Source organism: Podarcis erhardii, assembly GCF_964252035.2.
Source record: "Podarcis erhardii genome assembly, chromosome: 3".
Taxonomy (NCBI): domain Eukaryota; kingdom Metazoa; phylum Chordata; class Lepidosauria; order Squamata; family Lacertidae; genus Podarcis; species Podarcis erhardii.
In genome coordinates, this window is record NC_138507.1 from 90,052,802 (window position 1) to 90,060,110 (window position 7,309).

Here is a 7,309-nt window from a genome sequence, read left to right on the forward strand (position 1 = left end):
AAAGCTTCTATGTCTTTTTTTTGTAGCATTCTCCTATAATTTACTTGTAAGTAACCTTTATTTACCGTAGTAACCTTTCGTTCCTACCATTGTTCCATCAGAATGTGTCATGTAAGCAGCTTATTCAAAGACAACCTTGTGCAAATGAGTCTAGGCTGCCGGATTCCTAAATAAAATTAGTTCACATGATAGCTTTTGAACAAATTTTACAATTGACCTGCTTTTTTCACATGTGTGACTGCACATAAATTGTTTGAAACCCATCGTGTGGATGCAAAACATGTCATCTGAGTTGGTTGTGTCTTGCTGGCTTGGAAGGAAATTTGAGTTTTAGGAATAAACTTTACTAAACCTCTTGATTCTGTATTCAAGTCTTGTTTTGCACACTGTAGCTGACTCAATCTTAGACCACCACATTATTTTGTAGACTGTTTCCCCAAACAGTCATGTTCCCCAAACAGTTGCATGTACCATTTAAATCCATTATAGATTTCACTGAAGGTTTCAATGCTGTTGATTTCATTAGGACTTCGTTGAGACATATTAAAACCATTTGAAGTATCTAGGGATGTGGAGAAGAGTTAGATAATGAAATGAGGGCAGGGACCCCGCATCATCATTTAGGAGGAGATACAAAAGTGCAACAGAACCTTAAAGAGATGTTCAAATGGTACTGTTGCTCCAGAAACTTGCAAGATAGTGCTAATAAAAAGAGATTATGTGTAGAAGTGTTTCTCCCCGGAGATGAAAAATCCCTCTTGGAACCAAAACAACAAACATACATGAAAAAAGAGCCCCCAGATTTAGGAAATTGTAGGACTGTTTTACAGATTGATATTGAGGTCCCCATTTGTGTATTGATAAAAATCTGTTGGAACATTTCATTTTTTGATCTCCTTCCCAACAGTACTAATGGATGAACTGTAACTGGTTGTCGTTTGAGGTCATAAAATTTACTTGATTATGCTGGGGAATCTTTTATGTAGCATCATCATGGTACATGGCCTTGGTTGCATTTAGCTAATCTACTTTCAGTTCTCTCTATGGAGCTAGTGGAAAAATCAATATGTTGCTCAAAGGTTTAACAAATTCTGTGACCAACCAGTTGAATGCTGTAATTTGTCTAAATTATGCAAATTTGCTTGCATAATTTAAGTGCTTTCTTGTTTTGCACAGTCTTGCTTTTGCTTGTCAACACCTCTTCCTCTCCTTTTCTTTTCTCCACTGGTCTCCTGTTAGGTATCTGTTTTCAGCCTTCTGTTATTCTCTTGCTACATACTGTAGCTGGGTGACCTTATCAGATCCCATGGCTTTAATGCCATTTATATGTTGATGACAACCAGCCCTACCTCTCTATTACCAGAACATATTCCTTTCTCCAATCTTGCATGTACCTGATATTTCTGCCCTGCCCGATCAGATCCAGCATCCTGTTTTTCACAGTGGCCAACCGCACGTCTTCATGCTCTGCTTTTAGGCTTTCTAAAAGCAACAGTCTTCTGCTATACCAGGTTACAAGCCATTGCATCCAGTCTGCATGGCCTATGAGCTTACATGATGGGAGTTGTGCTCAGCATCTGGAGGCCACAATGTTGGCTATTCCAGTTCTATAAAATTGTTGTGATGATGAGGTATCTAAGCTGGAGGCTATCGTAATATCTTGTACCTATAAAGTTTGGTTTGGTTTGGTTGAAGTACTTCTTACAAGTTGTGAAACTAATGCCAATTACTGACATTGGGTGACCCAACACTTCTACACATGATGCATAATTTGATAAACATGCTGTGACTTCTTTTGTGAACCACCCTGAAATCTGCAGATGAAGGACTGTATACAAATTTAACAATTTTTTAAAATAAAAAATATATTCTTTATGGAAAAATAAAAAGTACAAAATTACAAGTGCACAGAATAAGATAAGGCACAAGAAAGAAGAAAGAAGAAATAGTACCCATGTAGAAAACAAAACACAAAAAAGACATTGTGTACATTGTAAAAGGGGAGGGGGGCTTGTAGTTAACCAGACCTTCATCTAAAATGGTATTTATAAAAAAATAATTCCAAATATCTTTAAATTTGTCTATTGCAGGTCTATGTTTGTACACAACTCATTCATGTGTAGTGAGTATGTCCATATCTCCAATCATTATAGGGCGCCATTTTTTTATTTTTCCAGTTCATCAATACCAGTCATCATCATCAATCATCATCATCATTACTAAATGAAGAAAAACAAAACAAAATGCTGTGGCCTTTCCACTGCCTTCTCTCCCTTGTTTTACTGTCAAATTCTGATACATTGCTGCCTATGATTTTCTTCTAACTCTGCCACCTTCAGATGTCATCCTTTAAACAACTGAATTACTGCTGTCATTTAAAACTTAAACTCCTCCTTTAGAACGACTGCTTAGTGGTGACTGCATCTTCAAATCCCTTCTCAAACCGACTGCTTCTAAGGTTTTTAAGTCAAAGGCTGTATAGATCTCATTCCCCTAATTCCCCCTTGACCAACTACATTCTTTCTGCGGCTCCCCTGTGGGGCTGAGGACCCCAGTTATGTCACCTGCAGAGCTGGTAGCCCCTCACACCTTTTCGAACACCCTCCCTTGCGTAGTGTCCCCTCAGCCTCCTCTCTCTTCTCCTTGGGAGTTCTCTGGGCAGTTGTAGCTACCATCCCTGGTCTCTGAGCTGCCCCCCTTGCCCCAAAGAGAGGTGCCGCCTTACACTGCCCCACTCCCTGGCCAGCACCATTCTCCTGGGGAGCGTGTAGCCAGGGCTGCTGCAACAAACAGCTGTGCAAGCCTTTGGGAGGCAGAAATGTGAGAGGGCATCCAAGAAGAGAGAAAAGGAAAGAGGGACAGAGGCCAGTGTTCTCCGCAGCACCCCTGACCATCATTCAAGGCACCCTAGGGTGCCATGGCACACTGGTTGAAAACCACTGCCCTACTGAAACAGTCACACTCTTCCTGAAAGCCTTGTCCTGATTTTTCCTTGCATCAAAATTTTGATAGTTTGCCTCTCAAGGCAGAAACCTATAAGGTGCAACACACCTTGATGGTGTTATTAGAATAACAAAATTAAAGCCTGCTACATGGACCACTGACACAGGTATCATTTTACTATGCCTTCATTTTGAAACTTGTCTTCAAGTGGAAGAAACATGAGCCAGACCTATAAAAATTATGTGGAGTATCCTGGGGGAGGCAGGCACCTGCTGTTCCTTTAGGAATCATGCTATTTAAGTATTAACACTTCGTAAGAAGGGATTTCCTGCATTCTAATAATTAGCTACCAGGTTCCACCCATCTCACCCTGGAAAGCATTTCCACCGCTAAGGTGCTATGTATAGACCTGCTCCTTCAGTAGTGTTGTAAAAGTACCCCTTCAAGTTTTCTGAGCTGTCGCTTCAATTTTTAATGTCCCTAACCATAGACAGCTGGATTGTCTTAGATTGACTGTTAAAACTTGCTCAGTTTTGAACAGGATTTGTAGCCATGTTGGCTTCATCCAGGGACCGATTCCAAGTTAAGATGTATGCAAAAGAATCCCCATTAAGCTATTAGGTACATCACCATTTACTTTTCTCTTTAACCTGCTACTGAGTTAGTGCAAGTAACAGTGTAGTCCAGGCATGGCCAAACTTGGCCCTCCAGATGTTTTTGGGACTACAACTCCCATCATCCCTAGCTAACAGGACCAGTGGTCAGGGATGATGGGAACTGTAGTCCCAAAACATCTGGAAGGCCAAGTTTGGCCATGCCTGGTGTAGTCCTTTCTGCTTCTACTCAGGTGCTCCATGTATGTAAGGTTGCAACATCTGAGATATATAAGCGGGCTCAGTCCATCCCTGTTGCAGTGCATGTTGAGAACTACAGGATTGGAAGAAATGACCAAAGTGCACCAGGAAAGGAGTGATGGTGGTGCTCTACTGGAAACCTGGGTTGACAACAAAGAATCGTGTTTTAAAATATTCTGCCCTACAATGTTCTTCCAACACTTGACTTGCCAGTTTGCTTCTGGCATGAAAAGCTGATTAAGGGTTGTCTTGTCCTTGTGTTGGTTAGATGCACTTGAAAATTGTGATGGAATAAGCATTCTAAAGCTTAGGTGAACCATAGGGACACGTTCCTATCCTGCACTACAACTTGGAAGAAGGGTGGGAGCTAGTCCCTTTGATTGTGCTGAGCCTTGAAGGTGCTTCTCCTTGTGCTTCTTATTACCCCCAGAGCTTAGCAAGATGTCAGACAAGAGCCTTCCTTTTCCTGATCAGGGTCAGAGACAACTACATGCTTTGACAGTGCTAAGGCCAGACAAAAACTAAGGACCTCTGTTCTTTGCAGAACCAAGTGGACAACAGCAGCGGTACTTGGTAATAAATATTTCCAAGATAACTGTATCTCATGGCTAAAAATATGGGCAAAGATCCAAGGAGCTCCATGCACGTACACCAAATATCTTTTGTGCAAAGGACGTTTTGCTTCTGGCTGTATGCTGTATCTGATGCCAGTTAGAAATGTTTAAGGGTTTTTTAGTCAAAGGCCTTGGCAAAATGTGCAATGCAGAAAAAAAAATGCAAAATATGAAGTTGTCCTGTGGGCAATTAAAAGGTGTCTCTAAAGAAATAAATATATTTTCATTGTTTTCTTAGCAGTAGTAATAAAGAGCTACACACTAAGTCATATATTTATCCATATCTATTACCAACTCAAAGGGACACAAGTGGTGCTGTGGATTAAACCACAGAGCCTAGGGCTTGCCGATCAGAAGGTCGGCGGTTCGAATCCCCATTACGGGGTGAGCTCCCATTGTTCGGTTCCTGCTCCTGCCAGCCTAGCAGTTCGAAAGCACGTCAAAGTGCAAGTAGATAAATACTTGCTCCAGTGGGAAGGTAAACGGCGTTTCCGTGCACTGCTCTGGTTCGTCAGAAACGGCTTAGTCATGCTGGCCACATGACCCGGAAGCTGTACGCCGGCTCCCTCGGCCAATAAAATGAGAAGAGTACCGCAACCCCAGAGTCGGTCACGACTGGACCTAATGGTCAGGGATCCCTTTACCTATTAGCAACTCAGAGGTGCAAAAAACAGCTCCTTTAGTATTCTTCTACAAGTCACATTGTTAAACAATAAGGTCCTTATGGTAAGAGCAATCCCAAGCAGTATTGTGAATAGTCCTGTTCAACACAAAATCTGCATCCATTTTTTGTGCTTGGTACTATCCCTTGAAAATGTCTCCACCACACCCTATTTAGATCATATACAGCCCTACTATTTTCAATGGACTTGCACCACATCATTTTATAGATGTAGAAACTGAGCCTTGGTAATATTGCCTTGTCAGTTAGAATCCAGCAAATCCCTTTCTTCACTGAAATATTTATTTCCAGGATCACATTTATTTTCAAATTATTCTTCATCCCTTAATTAAATAGAAAAAAAACAATGCATTAAAACAGTAAACATTGCTTACGGCATAAAAATCGGCCTCTGTCTATAAATGCAGAATGCTTAAAAGGGATAGAAAGCACAAATATCTGATCAGAGACAGAAGGATAAAAGTAATACTAAAGCATCATGTTGGCAGTGCAAGCTAGCCATGCATTTTTTTGTCCTGATAATGGGCATGATTGTGGGTGCTCTTCCTACAGGGGAAAACATCTGTGAGGTCAACAGATAGTCAAGGCACCAAATTCCCCCTATATTTCACTTATTTTTACAATTTATATGCCACTTAATTACGATGTTAGAGAGAGAGAGAGAGAGAGAGAGAGAGAGAGAGAGAGAGAGGAGACATAGAGAGATAGATAGCCTGGAAGTGTCCTTGGTTTGTTTGGAATCAGGGCCTCAATACACTTGCGTTAAAGGGAAATGGAGTTAAGTTTCAGTCCACCTAGTTTGATCTGTGAAAACAGCTGAACTATCAAGGCTTGCCTTCAATGTTGACTGTGGTCTAATAGTGCCCCCTGGCGTACAGCTGTCTAAAGTTCAAACAAAATAAAAAAATTCCTTCCAGTAGCACCTTAAAGACCAACTAAGTTAGTTCTAGGTATGAGCTTTCGTGTGCATGCACACTTCTTCAGATACACTGTGTATCTGAAGAAGTGTGCATGCACACGAAAGCTCATACCTAGAACTAACTTAGTTGGTCTTTAAGATGCCACTGGAAGGATTTTTTTTATTTTGTTTTGACTATGGCAGACCAACACGGCTACCTATCTGTGTCTAAAGTTCACCGCTAAGATCTTTATTTCTATTTATTTAGTCTATTGAATTCTACAAACTAGAGAGAAATACACATTCAGTAATAGATCAGTTTGAGACAAACTACACATTACATATATGAGTGCATTAAAATGTTGGCAGCTGTTTTCTCTCTCTAAGTAATAGCAGCTTGGGAGGTACAGTACTTTAAACAGAGAAATGACCATGTAGAGTGAAAAGAGTGCTTAACCCATGCCAGTGGAGAGGGGAATCTGCAAAATCCCAATCCCGCAGGGATACCACTCCAGACACCATAAGTTTGACCCCTTGGGCTTTTTCTATCACTCCAAACCCTTCTCAGATCTCTCCTCCCTCCCTCCTTCTCTCTCGGTGCACCTCCAATCAATCAATCAATCAATCAATCAATCAATCTTTATTATGATCAGAGATTAGCCACAAAACATAGCTTCTCTATTTTTACATTTTAAAATATGAGAGTCTAGCTGCTGTGGAAGATACATTTTACATACTGTGCTACTTTTGTGGTCAAATTCCTACATTCCATAGTATGTCTCACACAATCAGCTTTGGAATCGTTCCCCATTCTCCATATACACAACAACCTTTCTTTTGCTTTAGAGCCAGTTAGTTCTTTGCTAGACTTCATCAGTCCAGGAAAACCAAGGAACAGATACATTCACTGCCTCTATGAGTCCTATGGACCAAGCGAACCACCGCAATAGGCAGAAGGAAGGGTTTTGTTTTGTTTTTTAGTTGATGAACAAACTTTCTTAAATTTCCTTTGCATTCATCCTCTTTCTGTGTATGAGACTTCAGATAATATTTGGGTTGCCATATGTCCAGAATTTCCTGGACATAGCCAGGATTCAGTTGTTGGAAACTGTGTCTGGGCAGAAATTGCTGTAATGTCCGGGAAAATCCGGACGTATGGCAGCCCATTTCGGAAGTGTAGATTTTTGAGAATTTAATTAAAAATAGCTCAAAAACTTCATTTTTTCCTTTGAGATTTTGCAAGAAAAGCTCAACAACTTTTGTGTCCAGATCTTCACTTTTTGAAAAATGGAAACCCTAGATAATCTGGTTTTAACTA

The 7,309-nt window shown here is 40.6% G+C and overlaps 1 protein-coding gene across 1 annotated transcript in view; it reads right to left on the bottom strand.

Moving 5' to 3' along the window:
- Window positions 1-7,309, bottom strand: part of PCARE (photoreceptor cilium actin regulator) — a gene marked incomplete at its 5' end in the record, with an annotated part of 409,145 nt that overhangs the window by 226,617 nt on the left and 175,219 nt on the right. The window lies entirely within an intron of this gene.